The 20,626-nt window shown below is 39.5% G+C and overlaps 1 long non-coding RNA gene across 1 annotated transcript in view; it reads right to left on the reverse strand.

Moving 5' to 3' along the window:
- Window positions 1-11,121: 11,121 nt before the first annotated feature.
- LOC146079551 (uncharacterized) overlaps window positions 11,122-20,626 on the reverse strand; it is a 438,622-nt gene continuing 429,117 nt past the window's right edge. The window contains exons 2-3 of the long non-coding RNA XR_014474602.1: window positions 11,908-12,030; window positions 11,122-11,189 (exon numbers count right to left, since the gene is read on the reverse strand). This is a non-coding gene — a long non-coding RNA (uncharacterized LOC146079551). The remainder of the gene's footprint in view (window positions 11,190-11,907; window positions 12,031-20,626) is intronic.

The raw sequence follows: 20,626 nt of genomic DNA on the forward strand, positions 1-20,626 counted from the left end.
TTGCTTGTAGTCTTGGAGAACAGGTGGTCTGATTAGCCAAAGAGTAATTAGAACCACACTTACTTTTAAGTTCTTCCACGAGTACACATAGCAGTTTCTTTAAAACCTCAAATAGGGCACCTCACAGGGGACATAGTAATCATCAGACACTTACTTAAACATTCTTTCACGAGTGCATCAAAAGGTATCTTTCACTATCCTTTTCAAATCAACGATAATCAGCCAACACAGTAATGGGTAAAAGGTGACTTACTTTATTATTCTATCTCGCATGTATGTAAAGGTATCTTGCATCACACGTCCATAAAACAAGCCAGGTTTATTGAAAAGATCCACATACAAAACGAAAAACAGATGCCGCTCGCTTCCACATCCAGGCCAGATGGAAAGCAGTCTCTCTCCTCGTATATCACGCTGCAGCACGAGGGGATAAGCCGGGCGGCTGGGAGCTTCTGCGGGCGGCAGTACACAGGCAGTTCTAACTCTGATCCGTCAGAGTGATGTCAGGCAGCAATCAATGCGTTTCGGACTTGGTCCTTTTTCAAGATATGCTGCTTGGTCTTCTTAGGAGGTGTTTTATAGTGTCATCTCCTCATCACGTGTTTACCTTTGGCCAATAGGTAGTAAACCTAAACCTGGCTCGTATATATTATGGTATTGGGACATTACAGCAATTAATCCATAATTATACATACATCCAAAAAATATTATTAATACTCTCGCATAAGTGATAGTTAATATAGAGCCGGGTGGAGACATAAAAAAACATATATTAGTACAATGTTTATTATGTAGCCTAGATATATTAAAAAATCGTGTTAAAATAAAGGGAATAAAATACATATAGTAAAAGACACATATAAAAAAATCACATATAATAAAAAAATCACATATAATAAAAAATCACATGCAATAAAAGGCGAATAAAATAACGGGCATAAAATTCATTTATATAAACCACTTATATTCGAAATCAACATTTAAGCCTTGCGGCACTAAAGTTTTCATTTCAAAAATGGTTTTCATCTCGAGCCTCGCCAGGTCCTGTTCAGTGTTTTTGGTTCTCCAGTTACCTTTACATAATTTGATACCACAAAAACTTTTCATATCTTTAATATCACAATGGTGTTTTTTCTTTAAAATGTAAGGAAACATTATGTAGGTCATAACCCTTTTTGATATTACGTGTGTGTTCAGTAAGTCGCTCCTTCAGCATGCGTCCAGTGCGACCTATATATAATCACTTAAATAATTTTCCCATAGAATCCCCCATGAAGAAGAAAATTGGAGAGTTCATAATCAGGATCGTTTTTTAGAGAGAACAGGGAGGAGAGACGAATACAAATAAATACCATGTCATATATTCCTCCTAAAACAAATAGTTCAAAAAAAAGAGGAAAGAGAGCAGGTACACTCCTTAACCTTAGCAAAAGAAAAAGAGAAAAACTTAAAAACTTAAAAGAACAGACAACTATAGGAGAAGGAGAAAATATCGAAAACATCGATGTTTCCAATGCCGACAAGGAAATGAAAAAGAAAGAGATACCTACCATCATCTTTAATTTAAGTGATTATGTACTCACACCTGATGAACAAAATGTATTAGAAAAGGGATTAAAATTTTCCCCGTCCAATCGTGCGAATGAATATGAGGTCTTTACAGACCTCCAAAAATTCATTAGGAAACTTACCTTAAAAAAGTTTTTCGCAGATACAGGTGTAAGTAAATCCCCCAGAAGAGACTAATATAGACGCAAACATCAAAGTATTCAAGAAAAAATCCACATTTTATCCCAGATTTAAAAAGGGGAGTTTTATTGATGTTTTTGAAAAATTAGTAAAAGATGATCTTGAAAAAACATCTTTTCAAAAAATACCTGACCCAAATTTAAGTAGGACACAAAGATTAGCTATTCAATCATTGAAAGACAATACTCAAATTATTATTAAGCCAGCGGAAAAAGGCGGGGGGATCGTCATTCTTAATAGAGACGATTACCACGCAGAAATCATGAGACAATTAAAAGACGCTAACACTTATAAAAAATTAGCTTGTGATCCCTCGTCAAAAATCCAGAAAAAAATGGACGTTTTTATTCATATGTATTTAAGTTTAAATGCAATTACTGCAACAGAGGCTGAATACCTTCATGTTGAAAACCCCACTATCCCGGTCATATACGTTCTACCAAAGATACATAAATCAATTACTAATCCACCTGGTAGACCCATTGTGGCTAGCATAGGTTCTGTTACATCTAACCTTTCTTGCTTTTTGGATAACAAACTGCAACCTTTAGTGTAGGATACTAAATCGTATGCAAAAGATACCATCTCTGTTCTAAATAAATTGAATACTGTGAAGTGGGAATCCAATTATTTGTTGGTGACTGCGGATGTAAAATCCCTCTACACCATCATACAACATGCTGAAGGTGTAGAAGCACCTTAATGGATATGATGAAGTGAGCAAAAACTTTATATGTGAAGGTATCGAGCTGGTGCTCAACAACAATTTTTTCTGGTACAATGGGGATTTTTATCTCCAGGTAGCGGGTTCAGCTATGGGTGCCAAGCTGGCTCCGGGGTATGCAAATGTATTTATGGCACACTGGGAAGATCTACGTGTGTAGTCTGAGCATCCCTGGAGTTCCAGCTTGGTACTTTGGACCCGCTACATAGACAATATTTTAATGATATGGAGCGGTGATGAAGCATCATTGAAGCATTTTTGTGATTACCTAAACCATAACACACTGGGGATTGAACTGTCCTTTACCATAAGTGCGTGTGAAATTAATTTTTTGGACCTTAGTATATAAATCGAGGACAACTCCATTAAAACAAAAAATGTCATTAAACCGACTGACTGCAATTCATATATAGATTGTAATAGCAATCACCATAAAAACTGGGTACATAGCATTCCCAAAAGTCAATTTCAACGACTAAGACGAAATTGCAGTGAAGTAGACGTTTTTGACACACAAGCCAAAAACATGAAGGAGAATTTCCTACAAAAAGGATATTGCCCTTCTCTTGTGGAGAAATCATTGGAGGAAAATAGATCGGCACCCAGAGAAAGTCTTCTGGGTAGTAGGTCACAACAAAAAAAGAAATCAAGAAGTGAAGAGGTGCTCTTTATAACCAAATACACATCCCAACACAAAACAGTGGAAAGTATTATAAAGAAACATTGGAGCGTTCTAATCAAAGACCCTGTGTTAAAAGCCCATCTGGGACCCCGTCCCAAGTTTGTCTATAAAAGAGCAGACAATCTGCGAAGCCTCCTGGTAAAAAGTGCAATACCGGTAGAGAAAAGACCATCAAGAATTACCTCAAAAGGTTTTTATCGATGTGGGCAATGTGCAATGTGTAAAGGGTGTAAAACTGTTAATAAAATCACTACCTATAAATCTAACATCACAGGTCGTGAATATTCTATTAAGGATTTCATCACATGTGGAACAAAAAATGTAATCTATTTATTGGAATGTGTGTGTGGTTCCCAATATATAGGTCGCACTGGACGCATGCTGAAGGAGCGACTTACTGAACACACACGTAATATCAAAAAGGGTTATGACCTACATAATGTTTCCTTACATTTTAAAGAAAAACACCATTGTGATATTAAAGATATGAAAAGTTTTTGTGGTATCAAATTATGTAAAGGTAACTGGAGAACCAAAAACACTGAACAGGACCTGGCGAGGCTCGAGATGAAAACCATTTTTGAAATGAAAACTTAAATGTTGGTTTCGAATATAAGTGGTTTATATAAATGAATTTTATGCCCGTTATTTTATTCGCCTTTTATTGCATGTGATTTTTTATTATATGTGATTTTTTTATATGTGATTTTTTTATATGTGTCTTTTACTATATGTATTTTATTCATTGATTTTAACACAATTTTTTTATATATCTAGGCTACATAATAAACATTGTACTAATATATGTTTTTTTATGTCTCCACCCAGCTCTATATTAACTATCACTTATGCGAGAGTATTAATAATATTTTTTGGATGTATAATTATGGATTAATTGCTGTAATGTCCCAATACCATAATATATACGAGCCGGGTTTAGGTTTACTACCTATTGGCCAAAGGTAAACACGTGATGAGGAGATGACACTATAAAACACCTCCTAAGAAGACCAAGCAGCATATCTTGAAAAAGGACCAAGTCCGAAACGCGTTGATTGCTGCCTGACATCACTCTGACGGATCAGAGTTAGAACTGCCTGTGTACTGCCGCCCGCAGAAGCTCCCAGACGCCCGGCTTATCCCCTCGTGCTGCAGCGTGATATACGAGGAGAGAGACTGCTTTCCATCTGGCCTGGATGTGGAAGCGAGCGGCATCTGTTTTTCGTTTTGTATGTGGATCTTTTCAATAAACCTGGCTTGTTTTACGGACGTGTGATGCAAGATACCTTTTCATACATGCGAGATAGAATAATAAAGTAAGTCACCTTTTACCCATTACTGTGTTGGCTGATTATCGTTGATTTGAAAAGGATAGTGAAAGATACCTTTTGATGCACTCGTGAAAGAATGTTTAAGTAAGTGTCTGATGATTACTATGTCCCCTGTGAGGTGCCCTATTTGAAGTTTTAAAGAAACTGCTATGTGTACTCGTGGAAGAACTTAAAAGTAAGTGTGGTTCTAATTACTCTTTGGCTAATCAGACCACCTGTTCTCCAAGACGACAAGCAAAATTTGCATATAGCGCTGGTTACTTTCATCTTGTGTGTTTTGAATTGTCTATATTCCAGAGTGTGGATGGTCTCTGGGGAAAGATACCAGCTGCAATCCTAAAGCGTTTGTTATATATCCAAACCCTTTTGTGCAAAAAAGGTACTTGTGTAGTTTCACGGCGCCAGCATGGCTTCTAGGTTCTACGCTCGCCACAAACTATGTTAAAAAAAGTAACTTAACTCCATGCCAACATGGATAGTTCATACCTCCACTATCTATGTTGGCATGGAGTTGATTTTAAATAACATGGCGAGCGTAGCGAGCCACCGAGCCCGCAGCGTGGGCGAGCTAAGCGAGCCCCGCAAGGGGACTCAGACGCACGGCGCCATGCTGGCGCCGTGAAACTACACAAGTACCGGAGCTAATTATTTGACTTGGGACCTTATTCTAGTTCACTTTTAGAGGCATATTCCTTCTCAGATGGACAAAACCATGTGTACTGCAGGGGGGCAGATGTAACAGGTGCAGATAGATTTAGATTTGGGTGAGTTATTTGGTTTCGGTGCAGGGAAAATAGTGACTGCTTTTTTTTCTACACTGCAGTTGATTTTATAGAGTGTGGCGAGCGCAGCGAGCCACCGTGCCCGAAGCGTGGCGAGCGCAGCGAGCCCCGCGAGGGGACGCGGTCTCATAAGAAAAACGGGAGCCCAGATATTACATAAGTACCGAGAAATCATATGCTTAGTTCAAAAACTTTATGCACTATTTCTGAATACTATAATGAAACCCTTTATATAAAGTATATTTTACTGATATAAAATTATCTTATAAGTTTTAGTATTGATCTAAAGCCACAAACTGCATGTGAATTAACATTTTCAGAAGTAAAAATATTATGGATTATTTTATATTTCCTGGAATCAATGTCCAAGAAGAGAACAGGTCAGTGGCTAAACAAGACTCTCAATTAAAGAATAAAACATCCACTTGCATATAGGTAATATAATTTATAATTTAAATGCATTAAGTTTTTCAAAAGGAACTTTAAATAAGGAACATGATTAAAATTATTATTTTACATAAAACTCTTTATTATATCATTGTTCTTCTAATATGCCAATAATATATATATATATATATATATATATATATATATATATATATATATATATATATATATATACACTTCTGGCGCATACTTCATGAAGAATAAAGAAAGAAAATGTTCTTCTAATATTACAAAAATAGCGTGTTTAGCTGAACAGAGTTTTTCTTACCATTACACAATAATTCCATTTTATTTTTTAGATTTACAGGTTACAAAATGTAATATAAAACTTACCCATGATAAACAGCAAATCTTTGGTATAATAGAACTTTAGTAGTCACAAAAGTATTGGTCCAGCATAACTCATTGTTTCATCTTGAGCAGGCAAAATAGCAGGACTAAATAGAATATTTTGATAAATAATTTCATACTTATGAATGAAAAAACTGGAAACAATTATTTCTGAAGAAACAATATGTACAAAATTGTCATATGTAATTATAGACTATTTGCTGTGAAAATAGATTTGTAAATTTGTTCTCCTTATTATCAAGATGGTCTTAAAAAAAACACTTTCATTTTAAAAAAAATGTGTCGTATTGTTTCTGTTTGGTTTGATTTGTCATGCTAAATTTATTTAAATCAGTTGTAAATGATAATGAACTAGAAACAAAACATACTGTAAACACTACTTACATCTCTAATTATGTGAAGAGAGAGTGGGGTTTATTTACTTCAGATAGGATGTTGCTATGGGCAACCAATCAGATTCTATATTTTATGTTCTTGAAGGTGCTAAACTAATAAGAAGTAGATTCTGATTGGTTGCCCATAACAACATCCCATGAAATAGAACTCCCATTTTAGTAAATAAACCCCAATCTCTCTTCACATAATTAGAGATGTGTGTGGTGTTTTTGTTTTGTTTCTGGTTCATTATCATTGACAAAATCACTCTCAAATGTTTTGATTCCAATTTTTTGTTTTGTTTGGTTTTGTATTTCTATACACTTGCTAAAAATCTATAAGCATTAACAAAGATAAAAACCTCTATAAAATTGCTAATACAACTAAAACCATGTAATTTGGACCTATTTACATGGAATCCAAAACCCATGTTCACTTTTTAAATCTGAGTTTCAAACTGACCACACACATAAGCAAGGACTTGGTTCCACTCAGAACTCCTAAGTAGTTACGAACTGTCACTCAAATCTAGTGGGAACCCCTAAGTTCCTATGTGTTTGTACTTCAAGGAATCTGAACTACACACCCTATTTTTAAACATGAGGTGCTACCATGCTGAGACTTGTAGTACCACACAAGAAAAAAATGCCGGTAAACACTGAGCACTAAAGAGCTATCCAAGTAGGCACAATAAAAACAGGTACAAAAAGTAAATAAAAATAAAAAATTCTAGGTGTTTCATTTTTTTTATAGGCAATCCCATCAGATCAGCTATAAAACAATTTATTTTCTTATAAAAACATTCAAGTTCAGTGAAACCTGTGTTGTCACTGACCACAGTATGGCTTTCTCTGGGTCTGCTTTTGGTTATTTTGTTTTGCCTGCCCGGGATATTGAGGCCACCTGAATATCCCCAAATTACCCATAGTAATTATAACCCTTTAGGAATATTGGTAATCAAAACGATTATAATAACGCTACAATTTAACATTGTGAAAAATTGAGATTGTTAGCAAAAGTTTGGTGAGAAATGTGGGTGCATCTACCATGACATCATCAGTGGATACTTAACATCCCTAATACAAAAAGCAATGTAGGACTGTCAAACTTAAATGTCATAGTGGGTAGATGTATGAAGCAGTGATATGGGAGGAGAAGTGATAAAGTGCCTGGTAATTTATCACCGGCCAATCAGCTCCTGACAGTCCCTTTTTAAATCCAGCCTATAACTTAACAGTCAGGAGCTGATTGGCTAGTGGTAAAGGGCCTATTCTAGTTCACTCTGACAAAATCCTTCTTAGATGGAAAAAACCATGTGCACTGCATGGGGGCAGATGTAAAATGTACAGAGAGAATTAGATTTGGTAAGTTATTTTGTTTTGTATGTGCAGGGTAAATACTGGCTGCTTTATTTTTACACTGCAATATAGATCTCACTTTGAAGTAAAACCCCACCCAAATCTAATTCTCTCTGCACAAGTTACATCTGCCCCCCTGCAGTGCACATGGTTTTGTCCTTCTAAGAAGGATTTTGTCAGAAAGAGTGAACTAGAATAAGGCCCAAAGTACCAGGCACTTTATCACTTCTCAACCCTTATCACTGCTTCACACATCTACCCCATAGTTTGATTTTACACCAGTCAATTTGTGGCAATCCACTCTGAGTGTCCCTGTGCCCTCAAAGAAGGTCAATTGCAGCTAATGCTGCTCAGAGAAAGAACTGCATTTTTATAGAAACAGCAGGGCTGTGAGGGGTTAACAGACAGCTAGTGTCCCAGCTCCCCTGCAAGTGTGACAGGAAGCTGAGAGGTCAGAGGTGATCCCAGCAGCAGGGTGAGAGGGAGGAAGTGTGCAGAGAGTGAGAAGACGTGCTGGGAGCAGGTTGAGACTCAGGCAGAGAGAGAAGAAGGAGAAAGCCCAGCAGCGTGTGTGCAGTGAACGGAGAAGCTGTTCCCCTGTCCTGCACTGAAGATGAGATCAGGTGCTGCTGAGAGGTCCCAGGCAGCGTGACTGGCCAGCAGATAGAGACCCAGAGAGGAGTGAGACCCAGAGAGGAGTGAGAGACCCTGAAGAGTCATGACCAGCAGGAGCTGGCATCTGCAGCTGAGAGTTAAGGTACAGGAGCACCCCTACCCCCAGGCTGGCCTGCACCCCACATTGGCCCACTTTACCCAGCTATTAAAGTGGCTCTCCACTGCATAGGGGGCAACTATTACTGGGGTGCTGATCACCCCGCAACATTAGGAGCCCAGAGACACCTGCAATGCCCCTCTGGCTGCAAGCCAGTTTGCCGCTTTACTAACAGGAGGTTACCCCAGGAAACGGGAATCTACCTGCCCCTCTTTCATGAGGATCGTTTTGTGAGTTACCCTGTTGTGGGTCTATGTAGATAAGTGTGCACACTGTTAGGGCCTAATTAAGAGTGAGGATTTGTGCGTCGTGGGACCGTTATTGCCCTCAGGAACTCTGTATGGTATCTGAGACTGCAGTTACAGGGTGTGCAGCGCTATCCAGTGGACAATCTGATTTATAGCAGTACAGGTGTAGTGAAGCATTTTAGTGTCATATTATTGTCTTTAAAATTTCTCTCTTTAATAGTATTTTATTTAAATGTCTTTGTCTTGTTGATGGATGTTTGCATAGGTGTAGGAGTATATCACAGCGACTAGTGCAGTTGTTTTTCTTTAATAAATATTTGTCGCTGCTAACCGAAGTAGCGTTGTCTTTTGTGGGTCCCTTGGGTTGTGCCGTTCCCTGCCACAGGTTCCCCAGCAGAAGCCGTGAAGAATCCAGAAGCCGCCGCCGTCACCAGCTCCAGATTAAGGTACGCCATCTTGCACCACACCGTACAGGGGCACTGTCACAAATTCATAAGATTTTGTCCAGTCTAGCATACTTATTATACAAATAGGAACTTAATTTGTCCTAATATACAGTGGTAGAAATCTTCATCAGAAAGATTTTTATGCCATACTATATATATTGCTCATGGCGTTGTCTGGTTATATAATTATTTTTTTTTTTTATTATTTTACATTTCTCTTCCTCGCACATACTCACTCTCTTTCTCACCTTCACTAAACTTCTGCTATTGGCTTCCTGCCAATGTGCAAACCCTGGGAGTGAACGGCTTCAGCTAGTATCACACTCCCCGGGCCATTTGCTCCGAAAGGGAGAGGCGGGGGTGGAAAGGGGGCTGAAGCAGGGGAATGCACCATAAAAATGCTGGGCATTACCCTGGGTTTGTAGGTGTGGCATTGCCTGCTCGGGTCGGGCGGCTAACATCACATGACATCAGCGCCCGCCCATTAGTCAGCGATCATCGATTGATTTCTCTCCACTTCGGCTGCATACTAGGGGATGTGTTTGAGTACATATACCCTCATTGCTTGTGAGGGGATTTGGCAGTGGGGGGCGGCATTCGGCAGGGCGGAGCTTACCTGTTCGCTAGTCTGCGGGTATACGCAGCCTAGTGAACAGGCCTGAATAAGGCCCACTGTGTGTACATTGTGAGCACATGCTACTGTAATTAATTATTTTTGGTCTCTCAAGAGAAATATATAGATGTCTAACCATTGAAATGTTTTCAAATGACTTGAATTATAAAACCGTGTATTATGGATTTGAGATTGTTTTAAATCATCTTTTAAAGCAGTGGTTCTCAACCTCGGTCCTCAAGGACCCCCAACAGTTCACGTTTTCCAGGTCTCCACACTGAATCACAAGTGAATTAATCAGCTCCACCTGTGATCTTTTCAAATGTGTCAGTGAATAATGACTGCACCTGTGCAACTGCCAGGTGACCTGAAAAACGTGCACTGTTGGGGGTCCTTGAGGACCGAGTTTGGGAACCACTGTTTTAAATGATAACATTTATTTAAAACTCTATAAAACATTTAATAAATAACAATTCATTACTGTATATTGTGCATGAAAGGCTTATGCATTTTCACATTTACTACTAAAGGGAAAATATAATAAAGTTTGAATATGATTGGTTGCTATGGGAAACATCACCTCTTTACATTTTTAGAAGCTTTAGTAAATGTACCCCAAAGACTGCCAAATCCATCCCTATGTCAGTGTTGATCATACATATAGAGTATACAGTTATACACCTGTCAGAATTCTGAAGGGAACAGTGCTTTGAGCTGGATGTATCATGATATGCATGTGATGACACAGATCATTTCCTTTCTTTCTTTTAATCAGAATACATTAAGATTTCCATTATAATAGTTTTACTCTTGATGATAGCACACAACAATAATGAAGATATACAAATGTTAGCCGTGATGAGCAAAGCAACTCAACTCCCCACTGTTTTAAATTGTGTGCAACATACCATTGCTGACATTTACATTTACATTTGCAAGAATCAATAAAACTAGGTCACTAATACATATTCATAATGTTAGTACATGGTAGCCAAGATTATAATGACGAGGAAATAATTTCTGCACCTGTAATCAGCGTTGTCAATATATTCAGTGGTTTTAAGTGTTCTTGTTCTATCAACTGCCAGCTGGCCAGGGAGATGAGAGGGTTTTAAGGAAACAGATTGTCTTACATGTTCTAAGTGATTTGTGCCTCAGAGGCCACTTCTAAATGTATTGTTGATATGCTTGAGAAAATATCCAAAGAGATGTTTTCGCAATGGGTATCACACCAGAATAATGCATCTGTTTCCAAGTCCGAGGCACCCTCAAAATGATTAAACATCCGTACTGGATAAGTATAATAAGCATCTATAGAAAGAGAGAAATGATAGAGACATATGCATGTGATGCCAGTATCTTCAATTTCTTTCACCTGTCAATGCTTAATATTATTTATAAACCTAAATATTGGCAAAAAATAGATGCTGGGCCCCACTAGTGCGGACAGTTACTCTGAGAGTCCACAGAAATACTTTTGTCGTGGGGAAAACAATGTCCACTAGTATGCTCAATATAAAAATAATTAAAAATCCGTAAAAAGTCACCCCTTGAAGATGTCTACTGACGAAACTCCTCTAACCTTCCATAATAAGTTAAGCCAATATATAATCTCTTATGTTTGTTTACATGCTAATATTTTTTATATTATATATATATATATATATATATATATATATATATAGAGAGAGAGAGAGAGAGAGAGAGAGAGAGAGAGAGCACAAGACTGGCACTTGGGACAATAGGGATGCAGCAGCAGAGGTGCCTTCCACAATGTTAATATATAAACGAATATCCAAGTAGTTCCATAAAACTAAATGAAGACAGGAGGCGGCACTCTCCAAGATAGGTGAAAAACTGTATTTCAAATCATCATAGTGAAAAACATGTCAGCAAAAAGAGATGTCGACTAGTTTCGGAGCATAAAGCCCCTTCATCAGGACAACTGACGTGATGGCAATCCAAACAATAATGTGCAGAGTAACCAGAATCATAAACCACATACATTTAAATAGAGAAACTCACTTACGTGACCGTGTGAATGACCGGCTGTGCGGCGGGACGGATCTCCGGCGGCGTGTGCACGTGACGCGTGACGTCAGTCAGTAGTCATGGCAACCCACTGGCGTCTCACCCGGCACTCGGACGGGAGCTGTGTAAGGACAATTGAAGAAGGCGCTTCAATATTTACAAAGGGAAGCGCAATGTGCTGGTCTGAAAAAAAACCACAGCGTGACATATATATTAAAGTGCATGGTGCATTGTGCTAAGAGAAAATACTAAAAAAAGGGGGTAAAAGACAGGGATAACACTGCGTACAAGGGGAACTACTGAATTGATAAATAATGATCAAATATAATTATGGTCACGTGAGTGAGCTTATATGTCAATATTATCAGACGACATAACAGTAGGTGGCCATTCAAGCTACACAGCAAACAAATAACAACAAACAGGTTATAAACCAATAGTAACGATTACCGGCTACACTACATGAATGCTTGTTATTATTGCAATTAAACAACAATATTGATGATCGTCATTATTATGATGAATCCCACTGTGAATACCAAAAAGATACTTGTACTCGGTGCAGATCTATCTATAAAGAATTACATCATGCTTAGATTTGTATACATCACAGTATATGGTGGTAAATATGTACTTGATGAGACAACACATGACAGAGGTTAAGTTTCAATTTAAAAATACACTATTACTTGTTACAGAAACACATTTAAAGAAGTCTTCTCATTCAGGCCTCGAGGGGCCACTGTACCCAACACGTGGATCCAGTGAGTCTCTCTTTGGAGCAACTTTTTCAATCTGTCGCCACCCCGTTCAATAATTTGGTGTCTAAAGCTGGCCATACATCAGAAAGATCGATCTTAAGATCGATTGCACTCATGATTGTGTACAATTTCCCTTGAAATCCCCAGCAGTCCTTGGTGGTTTTTGGACACACAATCTACACACAATCCATCATACAATCAGTCATACAATCCATCTGCTGCATGATTTTGTACACAAGATGTGCACACAATCTGCATACAATCCATCATACAATCAGTCATACAATCCATCTTATGATTGATTGTATGATTGTGTACACAAGATGTGCACACAATCTGCATACAATCCATCTTACAATCAATTGAGATTGTATGATTGGGTACAATATCTTTCTGATGTATGGCCTGCTTTAGATTTGCCAACATATGGTGGTGAGCTTTAAAGTGGCGAGCCACTGGTTGGTCACAGCGATGGGCTGTGGCTCGCTCGCGAAAGGGTCTGCTCATTTGTCCAACGTACAAAAGCCCGCAGGGACATTTAATAACATACACCACAAATGATGCGGTGCATGAAATTATTTGATTAATTTTGTACTGATGTCCTGTACAAGTGTATAGCTAATGGCATGGCATTACACCCTATAAAATCGCATGTGATTTTGCGGGAGGTGCGATGCAATGCAATGCAATGCAATCCCCTAGGGCCAACAGAGCAGTGAATAAATTACATTTAAAAAATCGCATCGCATCGCATGGCACTATAATGGCCCATGAGATGCAATGCAATGCAATTTTGCTACAGTAGCGTACTAAGAAAACTGGGCGCCCTGCTAGGAAACAAGTACCAAAGTGTCTTCTACCCTGACATCTACTATGCAGTCAGTTGAAACAATCTCATATGTCAACTACAAATGTTTTTTCTATCTACTTTCCACTCAGTCTTCCAGAAAAAACTTTTGAAATCATCTAAACAGATGGAGCACATTTCATTCAGCCAGGGGCTGGCGCTTCCATTGCCATTCGTCGCCAGCTATCAGCCGTCACCAGGGGGCGCACGAGATGCTTGTGCATCCCAGTCTGATGGAGTCCCTCTCCGCCAGCTCTCACCAGCAGGGACATTCTGGTGAGAGCCGAGCAAGCATGGAGGGGCTCCATCTGTATGTTTCTTTTCTAATGGCCAGAGACATTGGTTCCCAAACAGTGTGCCTCAGGACATTTGCAAGGATGTCTTGGTTTCGTGGTCCAGGACCTATGCTAATTATTTATGGCCATTGTGATAGGCAAAACCAGTGCTGGTGGCTTCCAATCATAAACTATGTGGACAAACATAAATGAATCCTGTCCCTCACCACATAACTGAACCTTAGAATGGACGTATAAACTTAATTTATCTAATTTAATATATTTTTCTGAATTTCTCAATAAGAGACTTTAATCCTAGAGGTGCCGCGAAAAAATGTATGATGCTCCGTTGTTCCATGATTCAAATATGTATGGTAACCACTGGCCTAGCACTTTCCCTGACAAGAAATGTTATTATGCTAAAGCACTTTGTGAGTTCAGACATGGTTATCTTCCCTATCCGCTAGTGCAGTTCGTAGTATATTTTATATCTTCTACCCAGGGATGGATTGGGATTGAAATCCAGCCCTGGAAATTTCTGGAAGCAGCCCTGATGGAGGCAGGGTGTGTTGAGGGAATGGAGTAGGTTGAAGGGACAGTACAGATGGAGCTGGCCTTATTATTGCTGGCGGAGCGCCAGGACCGTGTCCCTGGCGATCCGCCAGCAATCTGGCGCTCTGGCTGAATGAGACGCTCGTGCGTCTCCCACGCACGAGCGTCTCAATAGCCGGGCGGCGAGGCGGCGCGGCGGGTGCAGTCCTGCCCGTCTCCAGCTTCAGGGAGACGGGCAGGGCTGCGGGGGGCTGCGGGGGGGCGGTGTGGACCGGCGGGGACCCGGGGAAGCCGGCGGGGACCCGGGGAAAGGCACCGTCGGAACGGGACGCGCGTGCACCTCGTGCACGCGCGTCCCCTTCCGACATACAGATGGCGAGGGGCGGGGGATGGCGGGTGGCGAGTCCTCCGCCATCCCCAGCAACGACAAGCCCGGCGCTATCTGTACCTCATAAGGCCAGATTCCGAATTGGACACAGTTACAGCAGTCCATGTGTCTTTACCTACATTTGTGCCTGTGACTTTATCCAGTACTGTACTATCACAATATTTTAGTTGCTGAAGAAAAGATACAGCAATATTTTCAAGGTAGGGGACAAGTGTTGGAGTTCAACATACAAAGTTCCTTCAATATAGAATTTGCATTTTAAAAACAATAAGTCAGACCTATAATCACAGAATTAAATTGCATTATAGATCTACCCATTATATCTAGAACATAAAACACATTCACATCCTTAGATCATCAATGACCCTTTTAAGATCACTTTTCCTTTGTACAAGAATGTAATCTAATAAAAAGCATTCACAAATATACATACGTTACCTCTTGTTTTACATCAAATTTACATATGATTAAACCCAGCAGCATATTGTAACTGTAAACTGGCCTTGGAAAATAATGCTGAATATAACTCATAAAGTCAGAGAAAATACTGAAGTATGCATACAGTTTCCAAAGAGTACTTCCATTCAGTGCAAAACATCCTTATGATGACCATACAACAAAGAGAGCATCCCTGTCATACTATACATTGGGTATCAAACTTTCTTCCTAAAAAAAAATCTGGTTTGTGAATGGCGCAAAATATTTTCCTGTGACTATTAATAAATCCTTCCTCAAAATAATTAACACCATCAATTGCAACCTTATTCAACATTAACCCCTGTAAAATGATTAACTCCATCATCATCATTTTAACATCCACTTTATAAATTGATTACTTTCATTCTTCTAAATACTTAATAAACAGTATGGGGCTCAATGGCTTTTAGAGAGAATGACCACCAATCATTAGCCTCCAAAAAGATCAGCACCCAATTAACCCAACCTAATGTAGATGAGCATCCCAGGACAGCATCCCGGCTGCTAGTCAACAGCTGGAACCAGGAACCACTGTGGCCTCCTTGAGTCCCAGTTGCCTGACAAGACCATTGGCTAGTGCAGTTGGCATAACATGGCATCCTGGGTTCCTGGCAATGGCATTGACGCACAGAAGGAATAAGCTGTGGTAGTGGCTCATAACAAGAGTCACTTATTTGCAAAGCTAGCATTCCTTTCCTATGATTTAAATCAGTGTACATAAAATGTCTGAAAATTTAATTTATAATATAGTCAAATGTGGATCCATTCATTCCTGCCAATAAGAGCTGCCCTTTCCGGGTCCAGGAGTCTCTCTGCACAGGACATGCAGAGAGGGATCTGTATCTGATCCTTCAAACAGCGTTGCGGACAGAAGCCCATAGACTTCTGTGGGGTAATGCCAGCTACAGCCTTGGGGGAGGGGCCTTTGGGGTGACTCTAATCTAATCATTCGCCTGTGCGTTTGCAGCAGAGTGATGTTTCACGACTGTGCATGCGCATAAACATTTATGTGCAGCTGCATTGTGCAAGCGGCCACAGCGAATTGGTTATTCGCCAGCTGCTTGCACACAACAGTGTGGGTGGGGGGCCTGGGGTGGCAGGTCATGGTAGCGCCCATCATTTCATGGGCATTCCCATGAAAATTTGGCAATGGTAAGGGGCTGGCAGCTGGCGTCAGCGGATGTCAGCTGCCCGCCCAATTCCCGTACAGGCACCTGCAGAGTAGGTGATCCAAATTCATCTAGTAGTTTTTGCTTGATATACAGGGGTGGGGTCCTGAGGTGCACACCAATTGAGAGGTGCGACCATGCGGAGACCTTTCAGTAGAACTGCATACAAAGTCACAGCTGCCGGTGCACAAATCAAACTCCCAATTTAATGAATATTGCAATAAAATTTTGCATTTTTAGCAAGGTTCTTCGCTTATTTATGGCCATGAGTAACAGCTTGCCCACCGCGTCCAGGTGACCTCATTAGTCGGGCAAGTCCCTAACATTTTGGGGGGTACAAATCTAGGGCACAGGGCACCCCAAAACGATGCAGCCAAGTGACCCCAGGGCAACACAAGCTGCTAAAAATAGCAGGGGTAAGTAAGTGTGAGGTAACAAAAGGAGAGATAAAGTAGTGAGAGGTTAAGTAGTGAGGTAAAGGTGAGAAATGAATTACATTGAAATAAAACACACAAAAGGGATGAAAGGGAATATGAAAATAAGTGTTAATTTGTGTTGCTCCTGAGGCCAAACAGCCACACAAGTCCAGGGGGCCCACAACCCAGAAATGCACCCCCCCATCTGATAATCCATTATACATTTGTGCAGGTCTCACCTTGCTCTGCATGCAGTCTAAGAAATGTCAGGAACCTAATTAAAACCAATATAAAGGACAGGTGGACGTGGGTGCTACCACCAGGCGCAGAAGGGGTCTCTGGCCTTCTATTGTGTATGTAAATACACGGCATTAGATATACATGGGTGGGGTCCTGGGGTGCACACCAATTGAGAGGTGCGACCATGCGGAGACCTTTCAGTAGAACTGCATACAAAGTCAAAGCTGCCGGTGCACAAATCAAACTCCCAATTTAATGAATATTGCAATAAAATTTAATTGGGAGTTTGATTTGTGCACCGGCAGCTTTGACTTTGTATGCAGTTTTTGCTTGATGACAGAATAAACAGACAGAAAAATAGACGGACAGACAAATAGATGGACAGACAAATAGATCGACAGACAAAAATTTTAGAAACAACTTTTTTTGCATCTTCCATTGCTCATATGACTCACTTTTAGTAACAGGTCTCATCCTTCTCCAACCAAACTCAGGTGTTTGAGATTTCAGGGACCAGTCTTTCAAAAGAAGAAGGTAAGTACTAAAGGGACAATTAAGTTTTAATTGAGATGGTCCTGGACATTATAAACTTTTAACACATATATGGTGAGTTTGTACTAGTCAAACAATGTCAAAATCACTGGTAGGACACTGTGGATCCTAATTTGGGTTGCAAAATAGTGGTTCAGACTGTTTGTGGGATATTGAATTGTTACTGATACCATTTCTGGTTACATAACATCAATGATAAGACAGGCATGTATCTGTTACACATATACATTACCCATATCACTGCAGCTGCCATCAATGTGACACTCCATTTTAAGAAATGGGTGCAACATGTGCACCCATGTGGACTAAAGCACCCATGTGGATCGGCCTATCCCTCCAGTGCTGTACTAATGAAGTTCTACATGACCAATCTAATCTGCTCCAGTGGAGTAATTCAATCTGATCCAGTGGAACCTAAACCTTTCACCTACAATAAAGAGAGGTCTACCTTCCAGATCTGTTCCAGAAATCAGATTTGTCTCTCACATGTGTATTTGAGACCCCACTCCTCCAAACTAGGTTTCATCTCTGCAGTTTGTTCTAGCATACCCCCCAACACTCCTCAAGACATTGATATTACTCCACACTTAGTTTACCAATCTCTCCCAATCAAGGACCCAGGGCAGGATACTTCTGGCAAGGACTGTCTAATCTTGATTCCAATGTGGTCCATATGAAACTGTTCTATCGAGATTTTGGTTTTGTATTGGTTTCAAAAAGTGGCTTCCTCTTCCCTGAAAGCAAACTGAGATGTGCAAAGAACACAGAGCCAGCTGAGACGTTGAGTAAAGTTTCAAGCAGCCTAAATGGTCTTAAGATATACACTATTCACACCACATGTGCACACCTATGTCTAGCAGCATTGCCCGTCAGCAAGCAGGAGCATTTATGTCAAATGTGTGAGAGATTAAGATATTCATTCAGCAGGATGAGGTGAAGTAAAACCTGAACACATCACATGAACCTTCCACAGGACCCCAGTCACACTGCTTGTACTAAACAGCTGGTAAATATAAACCGGTGATTCATGGAATATGGTGTCTGATGTGCACATTGCAGGTAGGGATGCTATCGACCATCGATGATTCAAAATCATCGATGGTTCATGGCCGATGTTGAATACTTTTGCCATCGATGGGGAGAACCAGATGTTTCCCTCCATCGATGGAACAGCAAAAAAAATGTTTTTTTTTTTTTTTTTCCAAAGAGCCGGGACATAGATCATAGCTCTGCCCCTGACACCAGTGAAGCCCCACCCCCATGTTTTGATTGGCCCACAGGCCAATCAATCGAACACAATGGATGACCATCGATATGTAAAAATATTGATGGTCATCCATTGCATAGTTTAGCACTATTGATGGTCAGTTGCCGAATTGCCATCGATGGCAACCATCGATGGCTATGGCAACGATGGCCATCCCTAATTGCAGGTGGAATATTGTAGCATAGGGTGACCTGAACACTCAATCAATCAATTTTGGAAAATAACTAATCAAAATAGTTATCAAGGCATTAAATACATAACTGTAGGCACTATTTTTCATTTGGATTAATGTATTTTTGAGTAGTATTGATATTGTTTTAATAAACTGATTCAGATAACCACAGATGCATTGCTGTATAACAATGAAATTCTTATACATGTTGAGAATCCCTTTTCCAAAATGTTCGGGACCAGAAGAATTTTGGATCACGGATGATTCCGTATTTCAGAATATTTTTATATTGCAATGATGTATCTTGAGGTATCTTGCATTTATGTTAAACAAAAACATCAAACACATGAAATGCACACAAATATATTTTATTTGTGCATAAAACAAGGTTTCAAAGCATGAAACAAAGTTTATGTCAAATCTCAGATACTGAATTTGAGCAATCATTTTCTTGCAGATATTTAGTGCCAGATACATATCATGTCCTCAGTAGTGCTGTTATAGATGTCCCCAGTAGTGCCAGATACTGCACATATCATGTCCTCAGTAATGCTGTTATAGATGTCCCCAGTAGTGCCAGATACATATAATGTCCCCAGTAGTGCTGTTATAGATGTCCCCAGTAGTGCTTTTAGCAAGAAAAAAAAATCACTTTCGGGAATGTATGGTTTTCAGAATAATTTGGATAATGGATATTTCGATAAGGGATACTCCACCTGTAGTAACATACATTAGATATTTGCAATCATAGTGTACCAAAATGTAAGTATATTTATATACATATAAATGTGTATAATATGTATTTTAAGTATAATAAAAATTAAATTCTGTAACACATAGTCTATTCTAACTTAAGTAGTAAAAACCAGTATTAGCATTTAATTCAAGACTTTTTTGTACCGTAATTACATTATACTTTGTATTGACTTTTTCAGCAGGAGTTTGTGGCATAGCTGTTTAAAACCATTGGGTTCACAGTTTGACGTACTGAGGTCTTATGTGTTAAAGGGCAGAAGCTGGGACTTGCTGCTGCCACTGAAATGCATTCTCATCTGATGAAGCATGCACCCACGAGCTATAAAAATATCACAAATTCAGGAAATTATAAATGCATTATACTGTATATAAATAAAAATAATGTGTGTGTGTATGTACAGTATGTATATATGTACAGTATGTATGTATATATCTATATCTATATATATCTATATGTATCTATATATATATAGATATATATAGATAGATATATATATACACACACTCATGCAATTTGCATGCGATTCCGTGTGTGACATTCTAGAAGTCACAACAGGGAAGATAGAAAAAAGGTCACTGTGCACTGACAAAAGGAATCCTATAGACAGACACTAGAAAAGAAGTTCATTTAAACAGTAATTTGAAAACAGGCACGGTAGGAAACAATGTATATTATCTTTTTATTTGCTGAATCTTTTTTGGTTTTACTACTGTCAATTTCACCCCTGCTGTTCAGGCCTGGCAGCTAAACTTTGGTTATTCAGTGTAAACTCATAAAACCCCATAAAAGACACCCTTAACCCCTGCACTAAGGCCAAGCAGAGTGATACCTCACTGGTCCTATT

The sequence above is a fragment of the Crinia signifera genome, chromosome 5, assembly GCF_055691185.1.
Source record: "Crinia signifera chromosome 5, ASM5569118v1, whole genome shotgun sequence".
In the NCBI taxonomy this organism is placed as follows: domain Eukaryota; kingdom Metazoa; phylum Chordata; class Amphibia; order Anura; family Myobatrachidae; genus Crinia; species Crinia signifera.